The sequence below is a fragment of the Dermacentor silvarum genome, chromosome 5, assembly GCF_013339745.2.
Source record: "Dermacentor silvarum isolate Dsil-2018 chromosome 5, BIME_Dsil_1.4, whole genome shotgun sequence".
In the NCBI taxonomy this organism is placed as follows: domain Eukaryota; kingdom Metazoa; phylum Arthropoda; class Arachnida; order Ixodida; family Ixodidae; genus Dermacentor; species Dermacentor silvarum.
In genome coordinates, this window is record NC_051158.1 from 19486255 (window position 1) to 19503208 (window position 16954).

General features: G+C 46.0%; 1 long non-coding RNA gene across 1 annotated transcript; it reads right to left on the reverse strand.

Annotated features, from left to right (window-relative positions):
- Positions 1 to 963: 963 nt before the first annotated feature.
- LOC125945551 (uncharacterized) lies at positions 964 to 15513 on the reverse strand. Its single transcript, XR_007466982.1, has 3 exons — positions 15448 to 15513; positions 1863 to 1993; positions 964 to 1087 (listed from the first exon to the last, which is right to left on the reverse strand). It is a non-coding gene; the product is annotated as an uncharacterized LOC125945551 (long non-coding RNA).
- Positions 15514 to 16954: the final 1441 nt, after the last annotated feature.

The following is a 16954-nucleotide window of genomic DNA, read 5'->3' on the forward strand; positions in this document are numbered from 1 at the left end:
TGTAGGTTGGTACAGACGAAACGCAAGTGGTCATCTGTATATAGTATATGATGCACCGATTGCGAGCGATTCCGTGCGAATTTCACGCTTTTCATTTCGTACTATAAGCCGAGTTCACTACACTTGAAGTAATCCAGTCTAAAATGCATGCACTATGGTCAACCACAAAGAAAGTTGGAATAAAGTGACTTCGTTATAATGAGAGTTTACCGCATAACGAATATATATATATATATATATATATATATATATATATATACATACAAAGGCCAGTCAAAGAAAAGTCTTAGTGGCCGTCTATAAAAATGGTGGCTGCCCCAATGACGACGGCGAGGACAACGACGATGAGATAACGACAACGACGGCACGGTGATAATTCGCAAGTGAGACCTTGGCGGTTTGTAAACGCTCAACATACGACAGAATTAACAGCGCGAACACACGAAGACGCAACAAGAAGAAGAGCTGCATCTTGGTGCTGTTATTTCTATGGCGTCATTTGCAGCACGAAGCAGCGATCGAAGCGTGGAAATAAAATAACGAAAGGTTTGCGAAAGCAGGGTATACGTATTCTGCGACGATCACTTCGGCGATCGCCTTCGCGTGACGTGGTGCTCAACCAGCCAATCAGCTCATCCGATATTGCTCAACCAGCCAATCAGCGCGCGCCTGACGGCGATACTATCGCCGAAAGTGATCGTCGCAGAATACGTTCCCAGGACAAACACAGGCTAACCCTTCGTTATTTTCTTTCCGCCGCCCTTCTTTGTTTCGCGCTGCAAATCACGCCATGAACTTAGACCAACTCGCGCAGAAGGCACGAAGGCGTACTGTGGTCGAACCCTGCAAGTGAAGACGAACGTAGGGGATGTGATGACGACATAGGCCATGAAATTTGGCTGAAACGCCAGCTGCAGGTGTACGTTAATTCCACGAGAACTTAAAAGTGCGCTCACCGTTGTAGTAGAAGTGCACGTGGCGCGGTAATCGCTCGTACGGCGGCGCGAACAGCGGTCCCCTGTGTTCCAGCGTGTGCCACTTCTTGCGCCTCTTGGCGTCGCTCTCACAAGGCTCCTCGTCTTCCCACCTACAGGGTGTAGTGAGCACCGAATCACACTCTGCTGGAAAAGTCAGAACTCTGCGCTAAGTGCAGGAACTCCGCAAGGGGCCCTCTAGCCATAAAGTATCCGTTTCACAAGGACGTAGCACTTGCTGCCCGTTTTGTCGCTGACAGCATAACCCGTTATTTGAAGCACGCACGTGCTAAGACTAGAAAAAGCCGTTGGAGCTCTCAAATTAATTCGATCGAGCATTTCCGGTCACCACGCAGGTTGGAGTGCACGATAATCAGTACGTGCCACGTCTGCTATGCTATTTCTGGTCCTCCAGTATGTGGCGGCTGTAGATGTACCATGTGACATTCGGGGAAGGAAAATTCTTGACGTCTTCCCAGGCAGACAATGTAGGGCTGGGTTCTCGGAAATCACTTGAATCACAAAGATGTGTTCATTTTGCATCTGGCGATTCTAGCTTCACGCCACCCTGTCCCCTAACAACTCAACCTCACATGTAGATAAAACTAAAAAAGTAGTAACAAATACGCATTCAATCAGTCGACCAATCAATTAATCAAATAATTATGTATAAATAAATAAATAAATAAATAAATAAATAAATAAATAAATAAATAAATAAATAAATAAATAAATAACAATTTCGCCTACGGTATCTTCCGCAAAATGCATGAGCCGTTTTTTTTTTTTTTTTTTTTCATTAAGGGCACGAATGATCTTTTACGAATTTTTCTACCGCATAAATTGCTGTAAAGCCGTCATTTCTCCAGGTGCAAAAATGCGCCGTACCATCTCCACAGCGCCGCGTGGTCTTCCACCTTCTCCGTTTCTATCGTCGCAGCCTTTTCGAACCTTCGGGTCGTGGCTTCGACTTCGGCCTATGACATGTTTCCCTTGACGGCCGCTGATATCTTCAGTGCCTGAAATGTACAGCAGTTTATGCAAGACTGCGAAGCAAGGACACCCGTAGCTATATATCGTATAATCTAATGCGCAGATGTAATACTTGAGTGTCGCGTGAACAGTCACCGACTGCCATGGTAAAGCGCGGGAGACGCAGTCACGCGAACAAGCGCACTCTTGGCGGTCTGCGAACGAACATGAAGACGAGCGACACAAGATCGACCATACACTCGCCGCCGTATATTTATAACGGCATAGTTAGCCATTATATCAGCTATGACATTATATCAGCTAAACGTTGATCCTCTAAAGGGGCACTACATAAAGAACAACACTATAGCGTTGTTCTTTATGCCCTTTAAAAGATCAACATTTAGCTGAATGTAGATTTTTTCTATCGTGCGTTCATAGGCTTCGCCTATAACTTTGCTATTCTGCTGGTCTTTCTAAGATTTCATGCGTTTTTATTAAGCAAGAAAATGCGTAGCTGTAAAAAATGAAGGGCGGAATTTTCAGTTTTCAATCATGAGCTGCACTGGTGCGTTAATATAACGTCGCGCATTTTAACCCTTTAACTGGCAAGATAAGAAAGACTTGACCTAGAATGGTTTTATTGCTTTAGTTCTTCTTTACTTTGCTCCAATACATACCGATTGAGGTATTAGACGGTTTCTCTAAAAACAAAGCGAGATACAACGTAGGTCAAAATTATTGTTGACCTGGTGTTGACAGGTATAAGTGTATGGGCCAAAACTGGTCTCTGGCACTTGCTTTGGCAAGGTTAATGTGTGTTCTTGAGATGCACTTTTATAAAGTTAAGAAATAAGAGCTTGTTTAAAAAAGGAAAAAAAAATAGCATTGGCGAGAATCTGACCCCCATGTGCGCTAAGAAGATAACGACGAAGCCTCCAGGTTTAGTGACCTATACGTCTGCTGCTGCTGCTCATGCTCGACATTTTATTGAATACCACTGTTCAGCAGGTAAATAAAGGTAAATTGAAAGGCACAAACTAATATTTGGATTTGTCTAATTTTTGCAGATGCTTTTGTTAGGTTAACAATATTGTTGAACTGACAGTTAAAGGGTTAATGTAATATGTTCACGTGCTTAGGAATTCATTGTTCCGAAAGAAAATTATCGAAACGTACCAAACTGAGCCAGTAAATGCAGTGTAATCCTTGTTTATCGATAACCTATATAGTCACAAGCATACGCTATCCGAATTATACGCCGTCAGGAATAACTTCAAGCCCATGCTTCGTTCTTGCCTCTTGATTCCTAAGACTGATGCTTCTAGCATTCCAGAAGGGTGGTTCAGCTTAATTATTCTTAGTGTCGCTAAACACAACATATCTCTTTCTTAGTGGCAACATAGTACTATATACCTATAGCCCCCAACCATATACTCATTTTTTAGCCCTCTTATCCATGCTTGTGCTTGTACACATTTGGTCACTGGCTGCCGAGGACGACCATTTCTCCACTCCCGTGCGTTTAGACGATAGAAGTAAAGAAGAGGAGGTAAGAAATTAAATATAAATCCTGTAAGCACGCACTCAATAAAAGAAAAGAAAACGGTCACTTTTCCGGAGCGTGAAAGAAGTCCGCTAATGCACGCAAAATTGCCCGCGCGACTGGCCGCTCGAGGCACTTTGCGTGTATTCGCGGTCTTCTTTCACGTCCGGAAAAACTTTTATGTAGCACGTATCTATCTATCTATCTATCTATCTATCTATCTATCTATCTATCTATCTATCTATCTATCTATCTATCTATCTATCTATCTATCTATCTATCTATCTATCTATCTATCTATCTATCTATCTATCTATCTATCTATCTATCTATCTATCTATCTATCTATCTATCTATCTATCTATCTATCTATCTATCTATCTATCTATCTATCTATCTATCTATCTATCTATCTATCTATCTATCTATCTATCTATCTATCTATCTATCTATCTACCTACGTCTTTGGGCTCCCATGGTCGTTTCGTTAACTTGGTATGTATCAAAATTGGTATAGTATGGCAGGAGTGTATGACGAACCACGGCCGGACTGGAGAGGCGCGCGAGGCGCGCGCGCCTCTCCAGTCCGGCCGTGGACGAACATGAGTAATATGTCATGACATGAATGTCATGTCATGACATGCATATTTTTAAATCTTGGTGCATGATATTGGATCGACACCTTGTACATATTATAACGAGAAAAGGAGGGAGTGCACCACAGCAGAAGAGAACAGCGAGTGCCGTGTATTCTCAGTGTGTCTCTCCGCCTTGTCCTGGTCAGTGCGCTGCTTCACTAACACGGTATGATGATTAATCACCAACTCGCCCAACTTTCCACATTACTAAAAAGAAGGGAGACCGAGGGGCTCGATTTTTGTTAACCATGACCATATAAAGCCGACAGACAATGAAACGAAGGAAAGCATCGGGGAAATTAGCTGTGGTTGAATTTCAAAGTTAGGAAAGAATAAAGAAAAGGGAAATGAAAATGGACGAAAAGGTAACTTGTCGCCGGTGGGAGCCGAACCCACAACTTCCTCATTAAGCGAGCGTTGCACTACCAATAGACCGATCCCACCGACCGATCTGCGCATATGCGCCGGTTTTCCAGAAGTAGTACTGACACCATCTTGGTTGTAGTCAACTATAGTCAACCACACCACCGCAATCCGCGCTCGTTGAGTACTGCGCACGAGCTTCCCAGACATATCTGCGACTCCACCACCGAGAAACATTCGTCATGTATTTAAAGAAATTACATCGGCTGTTCATTGCAGCATGCGAGGCGAACGTTGAAAAGTGCCTGTTCCTCTTTCCTTTCGGTTGTTACCCGCTTATAACGCGTTGAGTATCGTATTTTTTCGAGCTTTGTATGTAGTACATGCTGATGTACGCGGTCGTTTTGCGTTACTATTTTTGCGCACGTGCATCTCGGTGACTGCAACGTTATGTTTGCTTAGCGACGGACATAATAGGATTTGTATACCTGTTGGAGACAGGTTTGAAATGCGGCGCCAAAACTTTCGTTCCCTACTTACCTACATGGGTTTCGCGCACGACTTGCAGACTTCGGTAACAGCGATATCTAGAAGTTTAGAAGTTCTTAAGTAAGCTAGGCGGCGTTTTTAACATACAAACGCCGATAGCCAATCATCACCAAGTCATCGATAACCAATCAATAGCTAATCGATAATTGATCAATAATCAATAAATTCCGGAAAATTCTGGGGATGACTTGGTAGTGCTTAGCCTAGCCCAAATACGTAGCCAGTACCTTGCGATAGCCAATCAATAGCCAATCAATAGCTAATCAATAATTGATCAATAATCAATAAATTCCGGAAAATGCTGGACATGACTTGGTAGTGCTTAGCCTAGCCCAAATACGTGGCCAATATCTTACGATAGCCAATCAATAGCTAATCGATAATTGATCAATAATCAATAAATTCCGGAAAATGCTGGGCATGACTTGGTAGTGCTTAGCCTAGCCAAAATACGTGGCCAATAATTTGCGATAGCCAATCAATAGCTAATCGATCAATAATCAATAAATTCTGGGAAATGCTGGGGATGACTTGGTAGTTCTTGGCCTAGCCCAAATACGTGGCCAATACCTTGCGATAGCCAATCAACAGCTAATCGATAATCGACAAATAATCTATAAGTTCCGGGAAATTTGAGTACACGGGTGTTTTCGCATTTTGCCCCGATCGAAATGCGGCCGCTATTCGTCCCCGTATTCTCACGCTGTGTATTACCAGTACCACCTATTAATCCGTTGGATCCACGTCTCTCGAAGCCTTCGCTCTTTAGGAAACACATAGAATCCGAAGCCTTTGTCCCTTGTGTGGTTGTTGTAGCAGCCAGGAACGCAGTAGGTCAATCCTCCCATCGCACGATGGCTCTACACGAACCATAAAAATTGCCAAAAATCGTTCGGATACAGAACGCACAGGCACTCCGGGCGGCTGGAGCGGCCGGATGACTACAAGTACCAGCATGCACCGCGGCAGCGGTGGCGTCGTGAAACTGGCTGGTGGGATCGGTCTATTGTGCTACGGTGACGGCTATCAATTCGTCTACTAACTTGCGTATTTATGCTTACTAGATCTAGCCGTGGGAGTGTTAGCCAGTGCCACTCAGAGCCATGGTGGGCGGATGTGGAACATCTTTTGTTAGCCCGATGGCGTCACGTTAACACGTGACCTTAGAAGAGCACGATCGTGGATAAAAAAACCTCGTATGCTACCCAATGACATCAAGGCCGCCAGATTTGATACCCTCGCTATGAATGAACGAGAGAAGAAGGGAAACCGAGGGGCTCGGTTTCTGTTTATCATGACCATATAAAGCCAAGAGTCAGTGAAGTCAAGGAAAACATCGGGGAAATCAGCCGAGGTTGAACATATATACGTACAGGGTGTTTCAGCGAACACTTTAAAAAAAAAATGTCACATAGCAACACAGCAATGCCATACGAAGTAAGGTGAGCGGCTTTGGTAGCAATATGAATTGTAGTAAACATGAGCTGATTAAGTAAGCAGGTGTGCTGCGCCGTAAGTAGACCGACATGAGGAGAGACTCGATGACCACGAGAAGGCGCCTGTGAAACGGTGGTGTTCATGAGAAGCGCTTCCCGTGGGCAGCGCGTGCGAAGGGACACACCTGTAGCGCTGCACTGCCGATCCGGGCAGCATTGCATGTGTAGCGTGCGTTGGAAAATGTGGCCCGACTATTACTAACTGAATGAACAAGCGTGGTGTGAGCGCGCACAAACAAACATGAATAGATCACACTGAATGACTGCAGACAACGACTGTCAAAACGCTGGCAGCAAGCAGCGGGTGAAGGTACGTGCGGTCTATCGCTTCAACGGAAACTGAGCGGCGAATGCACGGCGCATAAAGGTCAGAGCCGTGTGGAGATAAGCGACGGTGCGAGCGAGCGACGAGCGCGGTTGCTGGCAGAGTAGAAGTGCGCCCCCCCCCCCCCCCCCCAGCTCCCTCCGGCGCTGGCTTCCCGCTTCCTTGCTTGCGCGTGGGTAATTGAGTGCGTTCGCTCTCCGTGATAGCGCGCGTACCCCGCACGCTTCCGCTCGGGCATACGGCGCGCGGCGAAGATTTTATCTATAGGGAACCTGACGGCGACGGCGACGACGACGGCAGAAATCCGGTTGAAGTGTCCATATAATTGCTATCGCAATAAAAATTCTTAAAGGTTACCTGCGCCTGTGGCAGATAGCACAATTCTAGTTCATGAGCTGGTCTACTCGAAGAGGCGGACATTACTTGCACAAGATATGGAAATGCATAATCGAATAATTAACAGAAATTCACTAATTAAGTTTTTAACTAATTACCTGATGGCCCATATTGCAATCTACAAATTGTAGCCGTGGAGTTCGCGAGGCGGATCCACTTGGAACGAATTCTCGGGATGATACCAGTTTCGAGATATTAATTCCCGAACTTTGCGGAGAAATGCATTGGCGTTCCAGTTAGGTTCTTAACAAAACGTCGCTTTGTGCATTGAAGCACAAAATTAACTGGAACGCCAATGCATTTCTCCGCTAAGTTCGGGAATTAATATCTCGAAACTGGTGTCATCTTGAGAATTAATTCTAAGTGGATCCGCTTGGCGAACTCCACGGCTACAATTTGTAAATTGTAATAAGGGCCATGAGGTAATTAGGTTAAAAACTGAATAAGTGAATTTTTGTTAATTAGTCGATTATGCATTTCAATTTTTTGTGCAAGTAATGTCCGCCGCTTCGAGTAGACCACCTCATTAACTATAGAATTGGGCTATCTGCCACAGGCAACCTTAAATAAATTTTGAAAGTGTTCGCTGAAACACCCTGTATATATATATATATATATATATATATATATATCCTTTTCGCGGCGATCCCGTGGGTGCTGCCATGTTTGATCATGTGGTGACGCGTCCATTGCTTGCCTCCGTGTTCACAATGGATGTGTATGACGCCTGTGCGGCCCAGGAAACCTCTGCTTCGGGAGATATCGTAGACGGTGACTAGGTGGACGACACGAAGCTTCGGCCACAGCTACAGAGAACATATGCAAAAGCTCTTTCGGAGCTGATTAAGCTACGTCCAAACAGCGCGAGCAGCGTATATGGGGCTTGCTCTAAAAGCGGGGCTAAATATGCATTCCAAGCTATCCAAACTTTCCGCTCACGAATTGAGTCAGGATTACCGTGTTCTGCTCTTCGTTCTTTATTTACAATTTTTTTGAAGCAGCGGCTCGTCATGTTTTTCAGTCAGTAAAGTTCCTCGGTGCGATCACTATCTGATTATTTTCTGCCTAATCGCTCGCAGGTGTGCTCAGTTCCGTTAGATTTGTTCTTGCTGCGCACAAGGCTTGAAAGGTAGCGGTTCTGTACATTGTAGTACCTTGTAGCAAAAACGTGTTATCGCTTACTCTGTACACGTGGACCGTCACGAAACATTCAGCTTCTACCATTCCTGCACTATCGATGTAGTACCGTAATTTATCGTACATATATAGTGCGCATATATTCAAGTGTGCGCCCATTCACGTATTCTTGACACGTTGGCGAAAGAGTGGGCGTAAGTTTCCGTGCCAATTGGGGTGGACGTGTGTAGATACTGTGCGCGAAACCTACTATGACAGAAAGCGGCGCTAATCCCTATATAATTTTTTAACGAGTGACACTCACTCTTGCCGAAGTACCGGGGCTCACGCCCTTTCCTTGAAGGTTAGCAATGCAATGCTGGCGGATGAGCAAATTTCTATATCCTCGAGGAAAGCCGTGCATCTCGAAGTGCCGATTGCATTTCCGAGTTCCGACAGCTGATCGTACAGAAGCAAGGTAGATGCGGTAATGGTTTCGTATTCGTGCGCGGTCGCTGAGGCGACGGACAGCGCGCCGCCGAAAGCGGCATCTCGTTTCTATAGAACAAGCTGCTCCGCGAATAGGGTCAATATTATCAGCCAATTTTTATGTCCACTGCAGGACGAAGGCCTATCCCAGCGATGCCCAATTACCCCTGTTTTGCGCCAGCTGATTCCATCTTCCGCCTGCAAATTTCCTAATTCCATCACCCAATCAAGTTTTCTGCTGTCTTCGACTGCGCTTCACATCCCTTGGCACCCATTCTGCAAGTCTACCGGTTATCTGCCCTGCGCTTACGTGGCCTGCCGTAAGTCCTGGGGTGCAACAGTACCATCAATGCTGCAACTATATCAAGCGCTATTTTTGGTCTTCCTGCGGTACAGATTACCTGTACTAGGAAATACTTGCACTACAAATATCCGCAGACTCCAGAGTATGCAAGCCCAAGCACTCAGAATTTGTCGTGGTCTCCCAAAAACTACGTCATCGATTGCGACAGTGGCCATTGCCAGAGACTCCCTTTTGACTATCTACATTGCTACAGATGTCCTGAGGGCACACAGCCGACATCTGACTCGGATTCCCTCACACCATCTTGCTTGCTTGCCAGAAAAGAGGCCACATTCAACATTTGCCAAAAGTATTGTAAGACATCAGTCTTACTTGCGATCACAATTCACGCCTGATACACGATTATCAGCCCAATTGTGGTGCCTGCACCGGCCGCAAGTACAATTGACAATTCCGGGCATCAAAAAGAAAGCTGGAGTGTCGTTGCAAGCTTTGAAGCAAGTAACTTTGGAACACATTTACGTCCACAGATTACGGCAACATGTCTACACAGATGGTTCGGTAAAACTCCACAGCTCTGTTGCTGCAGTCATCATCCCGGCAAAATCAGAAGAAATAAAGCTAAAAACTTAATTTGTTACCACCTCGACGGGTGCAGAACTTGAGGCACTCCACTCCGTGCTGCACTTGATTTCATTAATCAGGAACCACTGCAACAATGGACAGTTTTTAGTGATTCCAAGGCAGCCCTTCAGTGCATATTAAGCCCAATGCGCCACGGACCCAATGAACAACTGGCCTCAGAAATACGAGAGATATATCATCGCAGCCATGACAAGGGACACAGCATAATCTTTCTATGGCTTCCAGGACATTGCAACATCAGCGGGAATGACCACGCCGACGAAGCCGCCCAATCTGCACATGAAAGTGGTCAATGTGTCTTCATTCCACTTTCGCGAACAGACGCTGCGGCTGGGCTGCGATTGATGTCCTGTGAATGTATATTGCCCCTGTGGGACTCGAACACTTTCACCACGTGTCGTTTGCGTTCGTTGTCTCCGGATATACGGGTGCATCTACCGCCTGGATTACCACTACTTGAACAGACCATGCTGTACCGTCTGTGGCTAGGCGTTGCATTTACGAACTCATATGCCTTCCTTATTGAAATGGCCAACAGCCCCACGTGCGACATGTGCAGCAGCGATGAGGCGCTCGAACACATTATCTGTGTCTATCCTCGCTCTATAGTGCGGAGAGACAAGTGCTGTGCAGAGTGTTGGACCAATTGGACAATCGTCCACCAACGGAACTAAAAGCTTTAGGTCAGTGCTACGAAAGAACATCCGCGCTGAACAGGGGCGGATCCAGGTTTTTTCTGAGGGGGGGGTCAGCTTCTGTCAATGATGATGATGATGATGATGATGATGATGATGATGATAGTAGCCTTTATCATTTACCGAAATTCACCGTTTCTGCTCACGATAAACCCGCGTTTTATACGGCTAGAGCAACACCTGTAGCCCGCCGTGGTGGCTCAGTCAGCTCAGGCGTTGCGCTGCTGAGCACGAGATCGCGCGATCGAATCCCGGCCGCGGCGGCCACATTTCGATAGAGGCTAAATGCAAAAACACCCGTGTGCTTGCGTTGTGGTGCACGTTAAAGAACCCCAGGTGGTCAAAATTATTCCGGAGTCTTCCACTACGGCGTGCCTCATAATCAGAACTAGTTTTGGCACGTAAAACCCCAGAAAGAGGAAGAAGCCCTATAGCGAAGCCTGGTAACGGTTTCTCCGAGCTTATAGGAAAAGGACGTTACCCAATACAGCCATGTGCTTGGCGGCTGTGCCTGATAATACAGGTTGTTCAAAGCTAAGCTTTATGGTTTTCTTAAAATTAGGCACTGGGAGGCACGCGAAGACCACCGGTGCAAATAAGTTATATGGCCAGGGGGGGCACAAAGTGAGATGATAATTATCGCTGTGAGCAGCCTAATTAACTAAAATTGAATAATTATTTTTGCCGACTGCAGTAAGTGGGTATGTTTGTATTGAAAACTTAGAGGCAGTCGTGTTTATACACAGTATCAGTCGGAAGAATTATTCTAGCGGGTTCGTGCTCCGAGATATCCGACTCCAAATTTCAATTGTACTGCGCAGAGTTATCGACTCGACGCGAGAGCGGTTTATGTTTTGCGTTGCTGGGGAAGGGCGGCATTTTGAACATCTTTAGGGCATTGACATCTTGATGGGTGAAGTGTTGTCATGAGATTTGTGCATGACAACACCAAAGTTAAAGCGGCAGTATGAAATATTCGTCAGCATAGCTAAAAAGGTTTCTGTTGTTGATGGTGCAGTTGTTGCTTTTGATTTCAATAAAACTTACAATACTTGGAAATCAGCAGTCACTTTATTTGCGTAGCCCAAACAAGGACCATGCCCGGTCGTCTAGTCACCATTACGCACGCGCACTGCCCTGCGGCTTCTCCGCTCGCGCCATTATCTCGGCATGGCAGCTGCCACCGTCTTTACAGGCTGCGCGGTCGCGTGTTACGACAGCGGTTACGGGTTCTTCGATTTTTTTTTCGCCAGCCGTGAGGGGAAGGGGGGCAGTTATTAGACAGTTTTAGTTTAGCGTTAGCGTAATAGCGGGGTTACGGGAAATAGCGTTACCGTTCCGCAAACGAACTTTGCAGAAAGAGAGTTTTAGTATAGCGTGATAGCGTAGTTTACGTGCGGGACGCTATTTCATTACGCTTTGAATTTTGCATACACAGGGCACCTAATTCTATGTGTGTGTGCGTCCGGAAAGTGCGATAGGCAGCGCAATGGAAGCCAGGAGCGCGTTGTATTTTTACTTAACATGTCCGTCGATCTGCAACGAACCAGACAAGCAGTACAAGCTGTCTAGCATAGCCTCCGAAATCCTCTCATCTCAGAGGCCATATGCCGTCGTCGCGCCTATCTCTCGACTTTAGCGACAGATGGCGCTCGCATCTCAGAAAAAAATTTTCTTGTTAGGCTTAGGCGCGTTCGAAATGAGAAGCGATCTCGAAAATTCCTCAAGATTAGCCATAACACTCTCTCGGCGAAGCGGCATGAGACTAAGCAAAAGCCGTTTACGCAGTCATTTGCTACGAACGAAGTGAATTCTACAAAAACAACGCCAAATTCAGTTCGAAGCGGGCGACCGGGACCGCCGCCATGTTTTACGTACACTACGTACACCACGCTAACACGGTAACGTTAACTCTGAGAAATAGCGTGCGCACGGTAAACGGTATGGGTCGGTTAGCGTTCTGCGCATGCGCACTTCGATCCCGCTATTCCGGTACGCCCGCTATTCCGGTAACCACGCTAAACTAAAACTGTCTATTTTTGCTAATGCCTCCGCCGCGTTGTCAGACTAAACGCCGCACTCAACAGCCGCGTCACATCAGGGAGGAGCTTTGCGCCGATCCTCACTCTCTTGCATGCGTAATCATGCGAACGACAATTAAAATTTGGAGTTGGATATCTCGGAGCATAGACATGCTAGAAGAATTTTTCCAAGTGAAACTGTGTAGAAACACGACTGGCTCTAACTTTTGAATACAAACATACACACTTACTGCAGTCAATAAAAGTTAATTATTCAATTTTAGTTAATTCGGCTGCTGACAGCAATAATTATCTCACTTTGTGTCCCCCTGGCCACACAACTTATTTGCGCAGGTGGTCTTCACGTGCCTCCCAGTGCCTATTTTAAGAAATCCATAAAGCTTAATTTTCAATACCCGGTATATCTAGCCTGTATTGCTTCTTAAAATAAAGTTTTGGATGATCTGTCGCAGGTTTGTTATAAATGCGTAAGCATGGGTCCGTCTTTGGAGTTCTGTTGGGACACCTTGATTTCCTTAAGAAGATTCTTTGTGATCGGCTGAGACACCTTCGTTTGCTTTGGAGGACTAACTTCCCTGTTCTCAAACAGCCCTCGACTCGAAGCTCTTCCTCCGGCCACCCACCTTCTTGAGCACAGCGCCGCCTCTCGAGTGATAAAGACGTGACAATTCTGAATTCCCGTGAATGATCATGAAGCTCAGTGAACACTTCTGTGGATGGATGGCGGTGCTATCTTCTCTCTTGAGTCAAAGTGTTGTGTTGACTTGAAGAACGTTTTTGAATACGGGCGTAACGCTCCGCTCCAACGCGGCAACCACTACGCTGGTTGTTTACAATATGCGAATCACCGCGTATGAGAGAGAGAGAAATAACTTTATTTTGCCCAAAATGTGGTTAGAGGAGGGGGTAATGACTAGAAGCCTCACCCGTCCCCCCTTTAGACGGCGGCCGGCAGCCCCTGAGCCGCGGTGGCGTCTTCAGCCATTTGGACTACTCTTGCTTGAACATCCGGGTCCGAGCTGCGCAGCACGGTCTCCCATTGCTCCTCATTTCTTATTATTAAACAGGGTTGTTGTGGTTTCGAACAGTTATTGTTATATTGTTTCTTTGGGCATGCCCAGATTATGTGTTGAAGATCTGCTTGGTTGTTACAATGTTTACATATGTTTGTGTATACGTCTGGGTGATAGTGACTGAAGGCAATGGGGTTGGGGAAAGTATTGGTTTGTATTAGCCGCCAAGCCACTGATTGCCACTTGCTTAATGAGCAATGTGCTGCCGGATATCTAGCCCTGGCTAGTCTGTAATGATCAATGATTTCGCTAAAGGAAATCATTGATCATTGGAATTGATCATTGATTTACATCAATGATTTCCCTAAAGGAAATCATTGAAGGAAATCAACCGCGTATGAAGACTCACGACGTCACCTACAAGAAGAACGATGTGGCGTAGTAGCCGAGAGCGTGAGCCAGCGTCTTCATGTTTTGTTTCCCACGCGATGTCATCCTTTTACACAAGGCGCGCATCTGCTCCTGTTTCTCTAACCACGCGATCCCATTCTAGGCCCGCGCGCTGGCGTTGGCCGCTGACGTCCCGCTCCCCCACTTCGCAGCCGCTGCTCGAGGCATCGCCCCGCTCCGCGAGAACGCCCACTCAGATTAACGTATCCGGCGGCTTTGACCCTACTATGCCTAATGTACGGCAATAAGACTGCGAAGTTACAATGAAAAACTTGTAGCGTACGAACGGTACTATATGCTTCTATTAGATGTTGTCAACGTGTAACTGTGATCACAATGAGTGCTACAGTTTTAAAAAAAAGTTGCTTATGCGTAGTTCTTAGTTTAGCTGTTAGTTGTTATTATTTATAGATGAACACTCCAGCGAGGTCTCTTTCATTAAGCAGGTTTGTCGCTAAACCGATGACAGCAAATGAGGCAACCGATGACACCCCAATGCGGAACTAAGTTGATCAGGCGCGAAGGCGCTCGCGCGGACATCGGCGTGCTTGGCAAAAGGGACGTCCCCTCGTTTATTCGACGTCACCGACGGGACGAGTAAGGCACGGCCGGCGCCAGGAGGTCCAAGGTGTTCATGAGAAAAATTAACTACGGCAACTTCGCGACACCACGTGCACCCCTACGGAGTGCAACTAAGCTTGTGAGCGAGCTACCTTTACTTCTAAATGGCTGATACCACTGGTACTCGGGAAAATAATTTTGAAGAATGCTGGTGGCCATATTTTGTTGTGACAGGGCCATCCCCCTATCAGCGAGGGGGCGATACAGAAATTTGAGGGGGGGGTCAGGACATCCGGACATCCCCCCTGGATCCGCGCCTGGCGCTGAAGGCCTTACTCACGCTACTAAGGTCCCTGCGGTCACGGGCCTTCACGATAGACTCTAAGAACGCCGCCCCCTATACTGCTCTATAGTGTATGCGGTTTGTTAGTGCTACACCGTGGCTTGTGCTCGTCTCTCTTACTCTCTCTCCCCCCTTCCACTCTATTTCTCCTTTTATCTCCCTACTCCTTCCCCCCGTGCAGGGCAGCCAACCGGAATTACCTCTGGTTAACCTTTCTCTCTCTCATGCGATAACAGACCACATGGAAAGCACATGTATGTATAATATGGGGGGATATGTGGAATGAGAGTTTACTTAGTGGATGGATCTTGAAGTTTATGTTAACCTTATATACTTTGTTTTCGTAGAAAATATGTAGCGCGTGTTGAATGTAAAAGGCACCACTTCTAACCATATTGTGCGTTAGAGAATGAGATTTTCAACAAAACCAAGGAGAAAGGAGATTGTCCCAATATTATGTGCAAGCTTCACATAACGCGTTGCGCATGGCTTCACAGCCATGCGTAAAGACAACACGCGTCAACTCTCACCGAGCTCTTTCCGGCTGTGCACTGCAGGCAGTTGATCGCCCAGGATGCGTCGAGTGTAGTTGCTGTTGTCCTGAATATGATTGAGGTGCATACCCACAGTGGGGGAATTGGTCGTGAATCGGGTGGTTAACGGATAAGAAGAGGTGAATTAACCAATTCGAAATTGCCAATTACTGATAAAAATTCTACTGCGCGGGAAGGAGTAGAAAAAAAAGTTAATAGGGTAATGGAACAAGTTTAGCAGGGTAATCGTTTGGTTATATATATATATATATATAAGTAGTTTAATGATTGGAAAATGTAGAGAGGTCGGCCGGAAAATGGAGCATCTGGCCTGCTACTCTACGTAAGGGACGGGAAAGAAAGAGTGTCACAATGGGGGATGATAATGGGAGGAACTAGGTGAAAGGACACATTGCATAAATGTTATCACAAGCGTGAGTCCAGGCCCGTGTCGCCTAAGAAACGTGAAAAAGCACGCATTGCCTCTATCGTCTGCCAGCTCTGTGGCCCTGCGCCTAGCAAGAGGTCCTCCGACAGTGGTCTATTATATAAATGACTCAAGGTAGCTGCGAGTGTCAGTCTTTCGCGCGCGTACTTAGGGCACACCACGAGCACATGCATGGTCTATTGTCTCTACAACACCACACACTGAACAGTCCGGGGAGTGTATATATATATATATATATAGAATAAGAATGGGTTGGTGCGCATTCTGCTGCATGCAGGCATACCGAAATCGTGACCGGTAGCAGCTTATACCGCTGTCGTTTCAAAGAAAAGTGCACTCTATATACCGGCACTAACGTATGGGGCAGAAACTTGGATGTTAACAAAGCAGCTCGAGAACAAGTAAAGGACCTCGCAAAGAGCGATGGAACGAACAATGTTCGGCGTAACGTGAAGATCGAGACAGGAAGTGGATCAGAGAGCAAACGGGGAAAGCCGAAATTCGTGTAATGCGTAGGGCAGGTGGACCATTAGAGTTACAGAACGCGTGCGAAGCGCACTCATTGCAATGACGGCAGAAAATTAGGCGGGTAGATGGAATTCGGAAATTTGCAGGCGCAAGTTGGAATCAGCAGGCGCAAGACAGGGGTAATTGGAGCTCGCTGGAAGAGGCCTTCGTCCTGCGATGGACATAAAAATAGGCTATATATATATATATATATATATATATATATATATATATATATATAGGCTGTCACAGCTATCACGCATCACGATTAAAAAAAAGCGGAACGGCGTTACGCGAAGCAAACATAGTGCGTATTGTTTCCAGTACATTGTAGTAGCCGCCAGTAATTTTTTCGTTACTGAGATTTAATTAATTAATTGTAATTAATTATCTAACTCGAGAAGTACTGTCCTAATTATCAAAGTGTCAATGAGAAAGTTGTAGAGCAACATGAAACTCCCGATACAGCTTTCTGTTGCTCAATACGTGCTACATAAATATGTTTTTCCGGGCATGAAAGAAGCCCGCGAATACACGCAAAGTGCCTCG